Raw genomic sequence first — 18,161 nt, forward strand, 5'->3', positions numbered from 1 at the left:
TATTTGTATTCAACAACCGAGACCACTGTTGACTATTTTTCAAATTTCTGCGAGGTGGATTACTTTCCAGACACAAAGTCTTCTACTGTTATCAACAAGCTGAAAGCCCATTTTGCCAGGCAGGGCATGACGGACATGGTGTTCTCAGATAATAGGCCTCAAAATACGTCAATAGAATTCCAAAACCCACAAAGCAACGGTAAGGCAGAGTCTGCTGTTAAAACAGCAAATCACCTGATGCTGAGAGACAGAATGTCAGGGCAAGATCCATACCTGGTGTTGTTGGACCATAGAAACACCTCATCACAGGGACTGAATGCAAGCCCGGCTTTTAAGCAGAAGAACACGTACTCTCCTCCCCATACACGACAACATGTTAAAGCCAAAAGTTGTGGACACGAGGCAGGAACTGAACAAAGACGACAAGAAATGTACTACGACAGACACGCAAAGGAAATGGATACTTTGAAACCAGGTGATCAAGTGAGAGTACAACCAACACAACCACAAACGATCTGGCAGAAGCCAAGAGTCCTGGAATCTGTAAATAAACGTTCATACAGGGCTGAACTGGATAGCAGTGTTGTTCTGAGTAGAAACAGGAGATACCACAGACACTGGTAACAAGAATATCTCAACAGACCATCCACCGAAGGCAACAGACCAAAGAAGATCTTTGCTCATTCAAAGGGGGACACAAACCCTACTGTCACTTCCAGAGCAGGTTAGATTAGTGTCAGACCCCAGAATTTGAAGGACTATGTTACTTTGTCAAACATGGGCTGACTTTCTACGCTTTGGTCTTTATGCGAGTACAAATGTTTCTCAGAGGGTAAAACACTTTGTGTCAAGCTAATGCCTAAAATACAATAAAACAAGTTAATGTTGAAATGTTTAGAACTTCAATTTGTTCAGATGTATTTTGATAAATAATAGAAGATACCATATAAGGTTATAATAAGTTGACTTATCAATGTTGTAAAAAAAAGGAAAGGATATAACAATGTGATTGTAATGTGAACCGTGTTGTAAAACGGACCTTTCTGTCTGTGACACACGAGAGTTGTTACTGTTCAGTAAAGTGCTGTGACACAGTCAGATGGCATTCGTCTAAGTTATTTATTAACTCTAGAGAGAGAACAAGAGTGAAACAAAACCCTCTGCCAAATTAATAAATGTAAATTTAATTACATTTTATGTCATCGTAATGAATTAGCTTGCAAGAAATGAAACAATAGATGGTGCATCCCAGATGCTGTATAACCATTTCTGCACTTGCGTGTTGCCATAGTTTCCACAACTGGAAACTGAGGGTCGTGCAGAGGACCGGATATTAAGTCACTGATATGCGACAAATACAAGGGAGACAAGGGACGTGCAATTATTTTAAATAGGAATTTCTCTGGATTTGCACATTCTTGGGAACATTCGCATAGTTTAGGCACACAACTGCATGAAATATATCATACTGTGCAAGTGATTTTGGGATATTTCATTACAATAGTCTTCCATATTAATACATTATGTGTTTTTACGTTAATATTTTCAGCGGCGGCAAGCTGTTTGTTTTGCTAATGAATAGGAACGAACACTGCGGTTTGTTTCGTTCTAAACGTCTCGAATCTTTCGTCCTTAAACTGGATTTTTTTTGTCTCCCGACAAAATATTTGAGACGTTCGAAACGAAACTTACCGCAGGGGAGTTCAGGAACCATTGCCATGGCAATACTACACGTGTGTTGTGTTGACACGCCGGACGGAAGGGGGGTAGGGTGCGCTGTAACTCATTATCATTTAAAGAGACATGCTCCAAAACGGGTTGCTGTGAGGCATAGGTGTTTTTGGCCAGGCAAAAAGGGATTTGTTAACACAGCCATGTAAACAAGTATTTTAAGCAAAACATGTTCCAGATATTTCATGAAGACCCTAATAAATCATACCAACTTGTTGAAAGTGCTCATACAATGAGTCCTTTAAAAGATATTTTTATGTTTGTGCTTTTGCAAAAGGACTTTCTCCATCCCTAATTTTTTTACTTGCATTTAGGCTTATTTTGAGTAGAGGTGCTCCGATTGATCGGTCGCCGATCATAATCATAATCGGCCGATAATCACTGTGGGAAGTATGATCGGCGGTCTCTAAAAGGCCGATCAAGAAAAGCCGATCAGATGACGCAAAATTGAGAGACATTTATTTTACGCGCTATGAAAATGGCTTCACCGGTGTGGCAATTCTACAAGGTGTGTGAAATAGACAATGCATTTTCAATCTGAAACGTGTGTACTATGCGAATTCCACGATGGGGGAAGCACCCAAAACATTTTTACACCAGCAACCTCTTTAGACATTTGAGGGTTACATAGGCGGTTCTAGGAGGGGGCCAGTGCCCCTGTGACATCAAGCTTGGACCCCCTTGTGGCCCCCTAAATGTAGAGTGTGAAATTATTTTTTACAAAACTTTTTTTGTCGCAATCGTTTTTTCCATCTGTCATTAGACCTATTTGACCGTGGCAAAGCGGAACAGAATTGTCACCCACACATTTTCTAGAGGGGCTGTTTAAAGCGGAACACAACGTGCATCTGCAGGTTTTTTTCTACTCAACCATTGGTGGAGGTTTTGCGCGAATATTATAGTTGAAGACTTCAAGCAAAGAAGGAAATATAGAGGTGAGTAAAGTTGTTAATATGTTGTATTATGTAAATGCATAACTTTAGATCAGCTAATTTTAACCTGGCCGTTTGTTATTTTGTGGCAGTTTGAAAAGGGATAAAATATATGATTAACAAACTCATGGTTCTGAGTGTTTTTTCTCAGTAAAGGAGTTGTAACATTAAACGTTTAGACATAGTTAGTTTCCTAGCAAGTCAGTTATTTTCAGTAAATTAATACATAAGCTTCTTGGTCCCCATTGCTTTTGCTCGTTAGTTCTCAGCTTCTGACCAATATGAAGAGAAAGAAGGACATCATGTCGTTCTGCCAAAGAAAAGATAAGGTAGACAGCGAGACAGAGTCAAATGGTTTAGGTGTGGAGAGAGCAGAGACCCTGCAGAGAGAGAGCAGGAAGAGTTGTCCATTGAAGAGACAGATAGTCAGATGGAGATGGTGGTCTAGTGGGTTAAACCACTGAACTGCTAAGTCAAAAGGTTGCTGGTTCGATCCCAGCAGCCACCACCAGTGTGTCCTTGAGCAAGACACTTTACTCCATGTTTTTCCAGGGGGATTGTCCCTGTGATAAGTGCACTGTAAGTTGCAGATTGAGAGACTGAGGCTGAGAGTGATACACCTACAGAGGAGCCACGTGTGTCCACTAGCAGTGCAATAAGTCAGGTTAAATGGTGTATAGAAATTAATACATTTGTGATTGAAATTAATTCTTATTTAACATGCTATGAGCTTGTGATATCAGGTGGATTTCAGAAGTTGCCTGATACCAATTGTATATCTAAAATTAGCCAAATATTTTTTATGATTTTTTTACATTATACATTCAGGTTAAGAAGAAAAAAAACAGTAAAAAAGTAAATAAACAGGCATAAGTAATCATAACAGTAGTAATAACAACAAAAAGACATCACAGAGTAAAAATGAAGGTGGTAAAATAAATATATAAATACATTCTCATCAGCAAATAATGAAAAACTGAAAAATACTAAGTTAGACAAACAAAGTAATAAGTTCACTTAATTCTCAATATTTATGTAAAAGAAAACTATTTGCTGAAAAGGGGATGCATACTTTTAATACATATATTTTTTCTTTGGCAGATATCAGCAAATCCGGGGAAGAACCACCGGTGCAGCCAATGATGAATCTATACCCAAGAACTCTGATGGGGGACCGGAGGAGGAGCTTCAAGGATTCCTGGTACCATTTCCACCTCTGGCTTGAATATTCCAAACACTCAGACTCTGTGTTTTGTTATGCCTGCAGGCATTTAAGCCCTCCCAAAGTCTCAGAGACGGTATTTGATTCGAAATTGGGGTTTAACAATTGGAAGAAGGCAACTTACAAACAGGGGGGATTTGCAATTCATGCAAGGTCTGAGCGGCACAAACAAGCAATGATTACATGGAGGGACTATCAGAAAGCTGTAAAAAGTAATGCAACACTGGTAAATGCCCTAAACAAGGAACACAACAAACAGGTTCAAGAAAATCGGGACTATATTAAAACAATAGGAGAAATACTACTACTTACAGCAACACAAAACATTGCACAAAAGAGGACACAATCAGTCTGCAGAGTCAGATAATAAAGGGAACTTCATGCCAATCTTAGAAACAATAGCTAAGCATGATAAAACTGTGCAAAAAAGGTTGACTTCCATTCATAATGCAAAATACACCAGCAAAGGGATTCAGAATGAGGTTCTGAGTTGTTTGGCAGACATGGTTGGAACTAAAATTATAGAAGAAGTGAAAGACAGTGAGGTCTATAGCATAATGGCAGATGAAACAAAAGATGTAAAAAAAAAAGGAGCAGATATCTCTAGTACTCAGGTACTATTTCAGTTGAGTTGTCCATGAGAGCTTTCTCCACTTTGAATCGGCAGATCGACTAGATGCAGCAGGGCTTACTGACAAAATCATACACATATTAGAAAGTCATGGTCTTGAATATAAAAACAACCTAGTAGGCCAAGCATATGACGGTGCTTCAGTTATGAGTGGGAAGCATTCAGGTGTCCAGGCACGCATTAAAGAACAAGCAAAGCATGCTTTTTACATCCACTGCAAAGCACACTCTCTGAATTTAGTTTTAGTGGATACAGTCAAAGCTATCCCTGAGGTAGGAGAGTTATTCTCCTTACTAGAAAGACTGTATGTCTTCAAATCGGGGTCATATGTGCATCAAAAATGGCTTGGCACCGGCTAGAGAACTTCAGAGGCTAAGTGACACTCGCTGGGCATGTCGATATATGGCTCTACATACTATTATGGATAGATTGCCTGCCATTAAGCGAGTCTTGCAAGACATAGTCCAAGAACACAGTGGTGACAGATTATTTGAGGCTAGAGGTCTACTTGCACAGATAGATTTACTTGTTACCCTCCATTAAGTGTTTGGAGAAGCAAAATTTATATCAGATATGCTACAGTCTTCATCACTTGACCTATCAAAGGCTGTTGATTTAGTTGAAGCCTTAGTTCAGACTTTGAATGACTACAGGGATGAGTCATTTTTTGATGACCTATGGAATGAAGTGTTGAACACAGCTGAGCAATGTGATACTGCAATACAGCCCCCTGCAAAACGACCAAAAAAGCTGAGCTCTCAATTTAATGCAGACTGGGTACTCAGTACAGTGGGTCAGAGGTCAGATTCAGAACGAGTAAAAGATAGTTTTTGTACAACCCTTTTCTACCCTGTTTTAGATCAGATGCTTAATGAGCTTAACAGAAGGTTTCCTAGCAAAAACTGTGAAATAATGACTGGCATCCAAACTCTAAACCCTACAAGTGATGTGTTTCTCCAAGAAAAGTCAGTACAGTTGTGTTCAAAATTATTCAACCCCCAATGCTGTAAATGGTTTTAGGGAATTTAGTGTACATTTGTAATTGTATTCAGAATGAAATCCTACAAGGACTTCTTAAAGAACCATATGCAACTAAAATGACATCAATTAGTTTTGTAATACAGTAGTAAATGTTTATTTTGTGAATTCTTCATTGACATAATTATTCAACCCCAAGACTACAATTATTCAAGACTACCACTCTGAAGAACAGAGGTTCAATGAAGTGTTTTCAATCAGGTATTGAAAACACCTGTGGATATCAGGGAGCAGCAATAAAGCCTAATAAGCACCAATTAGGCAGCTTTAAAATGACTGTGATACTCAGCTCCTTCTAGACATTTACTGGTGTGGTTACAAACATGGTGAGGTCAAGAGAATGGTCCAGGAAGACAAGAGAACAGGTGATTACTCTTCACAGGAAGGGCAATGGCTCTAAGAAGATTGCAAAGATGTTAAACATACCAAGAGACACCATAGGAAGCATCATTCGCAAATTCAAGGCAAAGGGCACTGTTGAAATGCTACCTGGTCGTGGCAGAAAGAAGATGCTGACTTCGACTGCTGTGCGCTACCTGAAGCGTAGCGTGGAGAAAAGTCCCCGTGTGACTGCTGAGGAACTAAAAAAAGATTTGTCAGATGTGGGTACTGAAGTTTCTGCTCAGACAATACCCTGCGTAATGAAGGCCTCCATGCCAGAACTCCCAGGCGCACCCCCTTGCTGTCCCCAAAGAATAAGAAGAGTCGACTGCAGTATGCCAAAAGTCATGTGGACAAACCACAGAAGTTTTGGGATAGTGTTCTGTGGACTGATGAAACAAAATTAGAACTGTTTGGGCCCATGGATCAACGCTTTGTTTGGAAGAGGAAGAACAAGGCCTATGAAGAAAAGAACACCTTGCCTACTGTGAAGCATGGCGGGGGGTCAATCATGCTTTCGGGCTGTTTTGCTTCTGCAGGTACTGGGAAGCTTCAGCGTGTGCAAGGTACCATGAATTCTCTTCAGTACCAGGAGATATTAGATGACAATGTGATGCAGTCCGTCACAAACCTGAGGCTTGGAAGACGTTGGACCTTTCAACAGGACAATGATCCCAAGCATACCTCCAAGTCCACTAGAGCATGGTTGCAGATTAAAGGCTGGAACATTTTGAAGTGGCCATCGCAGTCACCAGACTTAAATCCGATTGAGAACCTCTGGTGGGACTTAAAGAAAGCAGTTGCAGTGCGCAAGCCTAAGAATGTGACTGAACTGGAGGCTTTTGCCCATGATGAATGGGCGAAGATACCCGTAGATCGCTGCAAGACACTTGTGTCAAGCTATGCTTCACGTTTAAAAGCTGTTATAACTGTAAAAGGATGTTGTACTAAGTACTAAGATTGAATGTCACTTGGGGGTTGAATAAAACTGATAATGATGTGAGCTCAGAAAAGACATTTGTGGTTATTTCATTATAAAGGTTATGTTATATTTGTCTGACCTACACGTGCCTCTTTGATTTAATTGTAAGCAGGATGACTGAATGATCATAATCAATGTCAAACCGACCAAAACAATCAATTTCAGTAGGGGTTGAATAATTTTGAACACAACTGTATGAATCAAATATTGAGGACTTGGGGTATGAAATACATCAGTTCAGAAGAATTTTAGAAAGGAAAATACAGAGTGGCATGCAGAAGCCCTCCAGTGTAGTAGAGCTGGCATTATTCATTGAACCATATAAAGAAGTTTTCTTTGAGCTCTTTAAACTATGCAAGATAGCTGTTTCAATCACTGTTAGTACTGCATCTTGTGAACTGAGTTTTTCTGCACTAAAGCTGGTGAAAACCTATCTCAGGTCCACAATGTCAGATGACAGATTAAGCAATTTAGGTGTTCTAAGTATTGAGTCATAAATCTAGATGAAGCGGAATTAGTAGAACTTCCCACAGCGAGTGTGTCACTCTATGGTACATTAGCTGCAAAATTATGTTAAAGTTAAAATCAACAAAGAAACAAGCTTCTGTACACCAGCGGAGAGGGGAAAAGATGATTTAGAAAAGATTGTTGCCAAAGTCTCTGCCTTTTTCCCTACACAAACATCTCTCTCTACCCCGCCAGACACAGCACTCTCCCGGCCACGAGCAATGATAATGTGCCATTGAGTATTTCTCCATGACCACAGAAAACACAGTTATATGACTGACGACCAAAACATCTGTCAAACAAAGAGAGTTGTGAGCTTGGTAGGAGAGGGCCAGTTCAACAGCAGAAAGGTTGTTTGACTCCTCTACGCAGACAGATGGGCACAAATCGACATAATATAATAACATCACTACAGTGCTAACGATTCGTACTGTACACACTGGTACACAAATTTGATCACATTTACATTTACATTTAGGCATTTGGCAGACGCTTTTATCCAAATCGACTTACATTGCTTTATCCTATACATTTTACATAGGTATTTGCAATACCCTGGGATCGAACCCACAAGCTTGCATTGTTAACGCAATGCTCTCACCAATGAGCTACAGGAAAGCTGCATTTAAATGCATGAAAGGTCGTAAACCACAAAAAAACACTGCTTGCTTTAAACAGATTGTCATTTATAACTACAGCATTACGCCAAAATGTAGGCGCCATTTCGTTACCAGCACAGTAAGGGTCGCTGAAGAGCTCAGTAAACAAGCTATAATGGGAGCTGTAATAGCTTTTCTAAATTAATTTTCTGTACATCATTGTAATATTTTTAGCTGTGTATTTTGTATTGTTGCTCGTTGAATCATTGTTATTCTGTACACAGCGAGTTCTCCAGTATAAACGCTCATTGCGATCAGAACGATTCGACAACAAACGACTCCTTTGAACCACTTTGTTTAAACTGCATGTAAGAGATCACTGAATTGTTCAAAGCTAAATGAACTACAAGAGAACGTAAGGTGTGAATGAGCTTTGCTCATTTAGTCAGACTGGTGATTTATGGGGTAAAACTCTTTAATGGTAAAAAAGGCTATTATTAACATTTTCAAATGATCTGTTCGATTGAACAAATTTAATGCTTTATGTAACTCTTTAGTTGCCATTTCATAATTTTTTTAGAACTTTAATATGAGTGTTTTGTTAAGACACTTAAAGGGACGGTAGGCCTACACGCGCATTGCATCACCCCCACCTCATTTTGAACCAGGAAAAACCCTGCAGATGAATTTTTTCATGTTTTTTTATTTGGTATTATTCTTTTTTTAATTAGTGAGTATCTGTGTTTATCAAGCTTAATTTTCCCCTGTCACTCTGAATGGGGTTGAAAAGTTGTGAGCTTTGATGAGGAGGAAAAATAATGGTTACAGTAAAGTAAAATGGCGCATAGTTGGGGCCCCCATAAATGGATTTGCCCAGGGCACCCAAATCACTTAATCCACCCCTGGCTTGAAGAACAATTGGGGCCCCCATAAATGGGGCGCATAGTTTGGGCCCCCATAAATGGATTTGCCCAGGGCCCCCAAATCACTTAATCCGCCCCTTCCTTGACGAACACATGACAGGCATTTATCATTGCTGGAAAACAATATGATTAATTTGCAGTTTTGATTTGATAGATGTAGGTTCATATCCACTTCATCCAATGCTCTTTGTGTTCTGTGTGTTCTTCATTTTCTAGCTACGAGGAGTGAGTAACCCGCCGCTTCAGTTCATTCTGTGAACTGAACAAATCATTTGAACGGAATCGTGAACCTATTCAGACGGTTTTGCCCATTATTCAATTAATGCTTTCAAAAGAATCAATCACTCGGGAATGCCCCAGTTAAAAGAGACGACAACCATTAATTAAACAAAGGTTAAACGAGGTAAACAAAAGGTTAAAATTAAACGAGGTAAATGTACCGTGTTACTACCCACCTCTGGCCTCCATAAAGATTTCTCAAAAACGCCTCAATAAAAATGAACAAACTCAGCGAATAGTTGCCACACAGACACTTTTAAATGATCCAATTAGAATCTGTGATCGTAATAAGCATTAAAGAAAAGACAGGTACATTTTCTGCTGTCTCACCTCATATCTAAACTCAGCAAAAAAAGAAACGTCCCTTTTTCAGGACTGTGTATTTCAACAATAATGTTGTAAAAATCCAATTAACTTTACAGATCTTCAATGTAAAGGGTTTAAACAATGTTTTCCATGCATGTTCAATTAACCATAATCAATTAATTAACATGCACCTGTGGAATGGTCGTTAAGACCTTAACAGCTTACAGAGAGTAGGCATTTAAGGTCACAGTTCTAAAAACGCAGGACACTAAAGAGACTTGTCTACCGACTGTGAAAAACATCCAAAGAAAGATGCCCAGGGTCCCTGCTCATCTGCGTGAACGTGCATTAGGCATGCTGCAGGGAGGCATGAGGACTGCTGATGTGGCTAGGGCAATAAATTGCCATGTCCGCACTGTGAGACGCCTAAGACAGTGCTACAGGGAGACAGGAAGGACAGCTGATCATCCTCGCAGTGGAAGACCACGTGTAACAACACCTGCACAGGATCGGTACAGGATGGCCACAACAACTGCCCGAGTCACACCAGGAACACACAATCCCTCCATCAGTGCTCAGACTGTCCGCAATAGGCTGAGAGAGGCTGGACTGAGGGCTTGTAGGCCTGTTGTAAGGCAGGTCCTTACCAGACATCACCAGCAACAACGCCACCTATGGGCACAAACCCACCTTCGCTGGACCAGACAGGAGTGGCAAAAAGTGCTCTTCACTGATGAGTCACGGTTTTGTCTCACCAGGGGTGATGGACGGATTCGTGTTTATCGTCGAAGGAATGAGCGTTACACCGAGGCCTGTACCCTGGAAGCAGGATAGATTTGGAGGTGGGGGGGTCCGTCATGGTCTGGGGCGGTATATCACATCACCATCGGACTGAGCTTATTGTCATTGCAGGCAATCTCAATGCCTTGCCGTACAGGGAAGACATTCTCCTCCCTCATGTGGTACCCTTTATGCATGCTCATCCGGACATGATCCTCCAGCAGAACAATGCCACCAGCCATACTGCTCGTTCTGTGCGTGAGTTTCTGCATGACAGCAATGTCAGTGTTCTGCCATGGCCAGCGAAGAGCCCGGATCTCAATCCCATTGAGCACGTCTGGGACCTGTTGGATCGCAGGGTGAGGGCTAGGGCCATTCCCCCCAGAAATGTCCAGGAACTTGCAAGTGCCTTGGTGGAAGAGTGGGGTAATATCTCACAGCAAGAACTAACAAATCTGGTCCAGTCCATGAGGAGGAGATGCACTGCAGTACTTCAAGCAGCTGGTGGCCACATCAGATAATGACTGGTACTTTTGATTTTGAGCCTACCTTCATTCAGGGACACATTATTCTATTTCTGTTAGTCACATGTCTTTGAAATATTTTTAGTTTCTGTCTTACGGTGTTGACTCTTTTAGTGTTCATACAAATTTTTACACATATTAAGTTTACTGAAAGTAAAAACAGTTGAAAGTCAGAGGACGTTTATTTTTTGCTGAGTTTATTATGTGATCACACTCTTGCGATATACATGCAGTAAAGATATAAGTGACCCCATACGACCAGATAAGTTCTTTGTCCCTGTCCTTAAATTAAACTAATAGGAGCGTGTACTTGTTTTAATTAGCTAATCTCGTTGTCAATCATCTTCTTCTGACTCGTTACTGCATAACTAACAATATTCTAGTTACTCTCCTGCATGTCTCTGACCATTTCTTTATAAAGTTCACTGTATCACTGCCTGTACTCTCATCTCCCCCCCCCCCTTACCCCGTTTCTTTCCTACTGATAGTCTCTGTATAACCTTAACATCCTGTCTTGACAGTGTCTGCATGTGCTACACCATCTTGCTCCAGGATTTCTTAGACTCTTCGTTACCATCGGACCAAGCTAAGGGCTGTGGAAAGGAAGTGGCGCAAGTCACCTTGCTGATGTCTCCAAGTATCAACATCTTCACTCATTTGCTACTGATATATCTGCAGCCAAACCCAGTACTTTCAAAACAAAATCCAAACAGCATCTAACCAGCATCAACTTTTCTCAACCTTCTCCTCTCTTCTCGGTCTCCCTCAAACTCCCACCAATACCTTGCTAACCAATTATCTTCCTATCTCTCACAGCACAACCTTCTTGACACTGTGAAGATCCTGCTGTCCACTCTATCCAAACTGGGCATCTCTGGAACTACACTCAACTGGTTTAACTCTGATCTCACAGGCAGATCCTTTAAGGTATTCTGGAGAGGCAAGACATCCAGATCTCACAGCTGACAACTGAAATTCCTCAGGGATTAGTTCTTCCTCCTCGCCTCTTTTCTATATATACCACCTCCCTAAGAGTCCAATTATAAAGGCGCATTGGTTCTCACCCCCATGTGATATGACCCCCATGTCTCTGCCTGCCTTCTGGACATCTCTTATTGGATGAAAGAGCATTACCTACAACTCAACCTCTCCAAGACAGAACTCCTGGTTATGCCAGCCCACCCATCAATTGAACTCCTCCTTACAATTAAGCTTGGATCCTCAACTCAAGTCTGTGAGAAAACCTGGGATTGTTGTAATACAACCAGCTGAAATTCACCTCTCATATCGCAGGCAACCACTCAAACTTGCAGGTATGTGCTCTACAACATCAGGAAAATCATGCCGTTCCTGTCAGAGCTAGCCTCTCAACTGGTTGTCCAAGCTCTGGTCATATCAAGGTCTGGAGGTATTGGAATGAGGCAGGAATGAGGGATTGGAAGGAGTGAATTAGATAAGCCTTCATCCCCTAGTCTCAAGCATGCTGGGTGTACAAGGTAGTTCACAGACCCTCCTAGCTGACGAAATAGCCAAAAAATGTGTCAGGGCCTTCACAACAATTCCCAGATCCCATGAGGGAATTACCCTTAGACTGAGATGGACGCAATCTACATGACCCTTTCAGAAAGCATTTAATAAGAGGTTGAGAGCCCACTGAACAACCTCCATAGACTAAGTAGCATTCAGAAACACCTGCTACATACTCCCTCAGTGTAAACTGGTTGCTTTCCTGTAGCTCAGTGGTAAGAGCATTGCGTTAATAACGCAAGGTTTTGGGTTCGATCCCAGGGGATTGCACATACCCAAGTATAAATGTATAGGTTACTTGGATAAAAGCGTCTGTCAAATGTGTAAATGTAAATAAATGTAAACTCTGTTAGTCCTGATTTCAACACGTACAGTAGGAATAACTAGATTGATTCTGTCTCACAAGAAACTCTCGGTGCTCCAGACTAGGGCTGCAACAAAAGATTATTTTGATAGTCGACTAATCTACCGATTATTAGATTGATTAATCGACTAATCGGCTATTATTTCAATGACTAATCAGTACGTTTTTAATGATTATTCAGCTTTTGCAACTAGTTAAAACATTGAGTTATAGATAATTTACGTAATTTTTAAAATCAATTTAGCTTTTGAAATTTGCTTTAATGAACTTGAACCAACTGGTGGTTACTCTCTTTAAGTTTGCTGATTCTGTCCAACTCGAATCACACAAATACTCTCTCTCTAGAAACTTTCAAATACAAATAAAAATAAATAAATCAGGTACATTAAAGGCAATTTTTTTTTAAATGTAAACAAATCTCTTGACAGAAGCCTTAAGCAGCATTTATATGACAACAGTTCAGTTTAACTCATTCCCCGTCAGCCTTTAAAAAAAAAAGTTGCCAGCCTACCCCAGCGGTTTTTTACATTTTAATCAAACTTTGATGGCTCACACTACATTTTCTGTAAAGAATATATGGACAAACAATATGTCAAATGAAAGAACACAGTCGCTGCTTTTAAACAAAGGAAACCGTATTCTTCAATCTTGATTTGATCTTTTTTTTATCACTCTTAGATGTGGGAAGGTTTCTTCAAAAATGCATCACTTTGATTAAAAGATAATTTTGAGTCAATTAGTTTTTTTTTGTCAAAGATTCCGCCCAGATTACACTCAGAACAATCATTAAAAACCGATAAGAAATAAACTAAGGTTCTAGGATTCTGTATTTTCCCGAAAGGTGTGTAACAGCGCCACCTGCTGTACAACAGTATAAACACTGATGGCGTTATAACTCGTTTTTGCGGAAACCGTTTTTTTTAAATGACGAGATAAATCATAAGTCATGTCGGTGAAAGAGTTAATGAAAAAGAGCAAGAAACAGAAGAAAATATTTTTAAATAAAGTCAAGATATAAGACTCCTATCACTTAACTTCCCTCTCTAATAAGGATTTTCCGCAATACCTAATAGTGTTATAATAATCAAAACAGGCTTGTTATTATCATTATTGTTATTATTGCATTCTCTCATAAAAAGATTTACCGCTAAATTAGTTAGTTAGGTCTAGATTGAGAACACTCGCCTCTCCTCTGCTCATTCTCCGGGATGTTTCCTTTTTAAATACTCCAGCATGCAGGTTGTGCTGATGTGAAAGTCAAGTTCCGCATTGCTTGCATTACACAACCGCATTTTGTCGTTTTCTATTTGATGAATCTTTCCCACACTTTACTTGTTCACATTTGTTTGTACTCCGACATAATTCTCGCTGCGTGTCCTTCTACTGCGATAGCATTCAGGAAGGCTGCATTACACTCTAGCGCTACAGTGCCGTAGCGGTCAAATTGTGATATTGCAGGCCCTTAAATTAAGTCACGTAATCAAACGACTACTCGACAACCAGAATATTTGTCGACTATTTTTGTCGACAAATCGTTTCAGCCCTACTCCAGACGACCAGTCCGCCACTGCCCTGACCATCTGAGGACCCCACAGTCACTGGGTGCTTTCAAATGTGTCCTTAAAGAGTAGGTAACATATGTTTTTTTTAGGCCCTACTTAGGGCAATGGAGTGTCCAACAACAATTTTATCTACATACAATGTGTAAAAACACTTTAATCTCGTAATTATATGCAGTTATTCGTACCCTACTTCTTGACTGACTCTCAAATGATTTGTTCCGCGATTCACCCGTCTAGGCCCCTACTACCCGGTAACCTTGTGTCTTGTGATTAGTCAGATGGTGTAGTCTGTTGTGATTGGTCAAACGCGTACATCGTTTGTCGCAAATGGAACGCCTACCATCATTACAGGATTACGGTTTACATGTGGTTGGATGTCTTTATATATATGTGTAGATAGAGATGGTGGCGATTTTACCGTACCAGTTTGAGCCCGAGTCTGACGAGGAAGAAGACGCTAATCCTCCACAAACTCCACCACGACTGGAGCAGGATGTTAGTCAGTGGCAAGTGACAACTCTTGTCATAAAAACTCTCAGTGTGACAACATGCATGTTTTGTTATGCTTATCAATGAAGTAAATTATTATTTTTCTTAAAATACGTTAGCCTAGACTTGAAATTTGTTGTGACCAAATGGTCTGCTGAGATGTACTCATAAAACATTATATTAAGTTCATAAACGTTTAAAGTATTTAGAGAATTAATTCATCCTTCTGCAGATCCCAGTAAGAAAAAGGACATTTACAATTCTCTTGTAACAGTATTATACATGGACTAGTTGACACGGCATACAGTGTACCGTGTTCGTGTCTTCAGATGTTATTACAATACAGATATTACTCGACTTAGTTCTTGAAACAAATACTTTGAGAATTCATGGATTGAACAATTAAATCAGCCGAGTAAATAGCAAGGTAAACAAACTGTAACACACCAGAAATAACACTACATGCTAATGTTAGCGTTATATACATTAGCTAAACACAGACATAAGGTACGAAAATATTTCTTGAAGTTCATACAAATATCAAAAGTGACACTTACAGGTTGGGACTCGGTGGAGCTAAAAGGTCCAAATAGAGTTGGTATTGCCCCCTCTCTCAAGGAAAGTCGATTCACATACTCTGCACTGAACGGACCAAGATTATCAAAGCAATCATCGGTGAAATGACGCGCACACAGTACAACCCTGGGGTATTGTTTGCAAAATAAATTGTAACCATTTTTCCCTCGGAAGTTCTTGCTTAGTAGGTAGCTGAAATAAGACGGACTTAGTTTCACACCGTAGAACACGGACTCTAGACATGATACACACGCATCACGAACGTGCGACAGTGTTTGGGGGAGGAGACCAAAGTTTTCCCGGCAGTCCACGACTCGTTTGTGTGATTCAGAGTCGACTCCCATTTTTACAAGCAAATAACTTCGTTATTTATTCACCTTCGGACTTACAACTTGGCAGACAGCTTACTTTCAAACAAGGCAACATAACAGACTGCATGAAACGTCATTTTCATGATGTCATGTTACGTACGCTTTAAGACTTACCTTTTTAAACAAGCTTTAAATTTATTTAAACTTCTTGTTTATTTTCTTCTTTTGTTTTTAATTTGTATTAAGTGTGTTATAAATCAAATTAGTTATTATTTTTATTATAAATACACAGCTACAGTGTAGAGGTGGGCGATATATATCGTCTGCGATAATATCGAGTTTGTTGTGTAAACGATGTGCAAATTCTCATTATCGAGTATTTAAATTACTCCGAAAAAACACGCATTAAAATGCCACATATTCAGAGGCTGCAGCAGGGCGTCACATGATTGCTGTTCTGCGCATACACGTCGTCATCTCTCTCACAGGCATGGTAAGCGAATGGCCGCCCGCAAGTTGAACACCGGCGCTGTGCCGAAATCTGTGACCCATCGAAATCTGTGACTAGAGAGCTGTATCGTAATTATTCACGCGAGAACGTGCCTGGCGCACGTGAACGCGAGCGCGGAAGGGGAGTTTCTTAACTGTTTACCTGACCGCCCACTCCACGATGACGTCATGTTGCCTCGCGCTCTTGTGTTTGTGTAGTTTATGCGCGAAGCCGACTTCTGGAGGAACAGAAGCGGCGACTGAATACTGCACAACAAGCTCTTTCATTTAAAAGACAAACCCGAATACATCCTGTATTATCATGACGGATGTGTCTTGGCTCATAATTTGAACTAAATCTACATGTGAACAGTGAGCAGTTTGCCTATAATGTTCTATAAAGTTTCAGAATCTGTCCATGCCAGTGTGTGCTTTAATAATAGTGACTATATTTTATTTTTCTGTAAATTGTGGACCTTGTTTACTTTGATGTCATTTGTTAACAAATGTATATTATTTTATTTAAGATAATCTGATTTGGAAGTGCACCTTTTGGGCAGATTTTCCTTTTTATTTTTGTGCAATCTTTGTACTGGGCAGTACTTGAAGTTAGGTATTTGTTCAATAAGGCCATAGGTGGTAAGGCAATAAGGCCCTAAGGACACATGGTTGTGTGCAATATGTTACAGATCAGAGTACTTTATTTACAGATGCTATTTGTTCATTATTATTATTATTTCATCTTGCTTGTATGCTGCACAATTTACATTACAGCAGAGGTGTACAACTGAATGTTTACTCAGAGTTTGATGTTCTTACACTAGTTCAATTAGTATTTTGTATGTCTTTGAATTGTTTTTACTTCAATACTTACATGTTAAAGAAAATAAATAAGCAATGTTTTCATTTTACACTGTGCCCATTATTATCATCAGTGATGAATTTACTCTTTTTTTTAAATCTATTTAAATTGCCTTTTTAAATCACATTTTTAATGGATATCGTGTAATTATCGTTATCGTTAAAATCACCAAAAATATCGAGATATAATTTTTTGTCCATATCGCCCACCCCTACTACAGTGACAAACAGGAAATTAGACATCTGAAACCAGTTAACAATCACAAGACACGAGGTTTTAGACGAATTTAATTGGTGTTGGTCTTGTGTTGGTCTCAGCCCTGCAAAGTCTTGGACTTGTCTTGGTCTCGGTTTAGGCATTTTTGACTACAACACTAGTACTCTGTACAAAATATGCCAACAATCATTTACCTTTGCTTGTGTCGGCTTCATTCTGTTTGTTTTTTCCTTTACTTTGTAAATAAACTGCATAAAAGAAACAATTTATTCTTTCACACCCTGTCTACATCAGACGCAGATTTGTTGTGTTGTGTGGTATCCAGCGTGGACATGATTTAAAATGATAATGGTTCTTTCGTCTTTTGCCCTGTCATGCAGTGTTACACCCGCGTTACACAAGTCTCCACACATTATTTCTCATAGCTGCCTCACAACATTCCACATTGGCCCATTAGGGGTCGGGTCTTTATCTATTGATCTGTTATAAAACACATTGAAACTCCATCGCATATGGCCTTTCCACAACAAGAAGTATCTTACAGATGTTAAATCACTACATTGTTTTATGTGAATGAGTGAGCAGAATGTTTTTTTACAACGCGTCACAAAATCTCTAGTCTACAAGATTCAATACTCATAATTTTTGTGAATATATGCTTAGTTTGTGTTTTGTGACATTATTTCATTGACTGTAATAGACCCATTAATATGTTTATAAACAACTGAAATAAACACAAATGTCAGGACATGTTAAAACTTCTGAATGGCCCCCAACCCCCTCAGACCCCAGGGGGTTAACTATGTTTCTAAAACTGCTTTTCAAAAACTCATCATCAGAGATGTGAATATACTGTATATTTCCCACTGTGCCCTCGTTTGGGTTGATTCCCTTAAATGCTGCTTGCATCTATATTTGTTATTGGTTCTG

General features: G+C 39.8%; 1 protein-coding gene across 4 annotated transcripts in view; it reads right to left on the reverse strand.

Annotated features, from left to right (window-relative positions):
- The window catches only part of LOC130407809 (arf-GAP with Rho-GAP domain, ANK repeat and PH domain-containing protein 2), a 40,248-nt gene that overhangs the window by 17,742 nt on the left and 4,345 nt on the right, over window positions 1–18,161 (reverse strand). The gene's annotated exons all lie outside the window — the stretch shown is intronic.

The sequence above is a fragment of the Triplophysa dalaica genome, chromosome 19, assembly GCF_015846415.1.
Source record: "Triplophysa dalaica isolate WHDGS20190420 chromosome 19, ASM1584641v1, whole genome shotgun sequence".
NCBI lineage: Eukaryota > Metazoa > Chordata > Actinopteri > Cypriniformes > Nemacheilidae > Triplophysa > Triplophysa dalaica.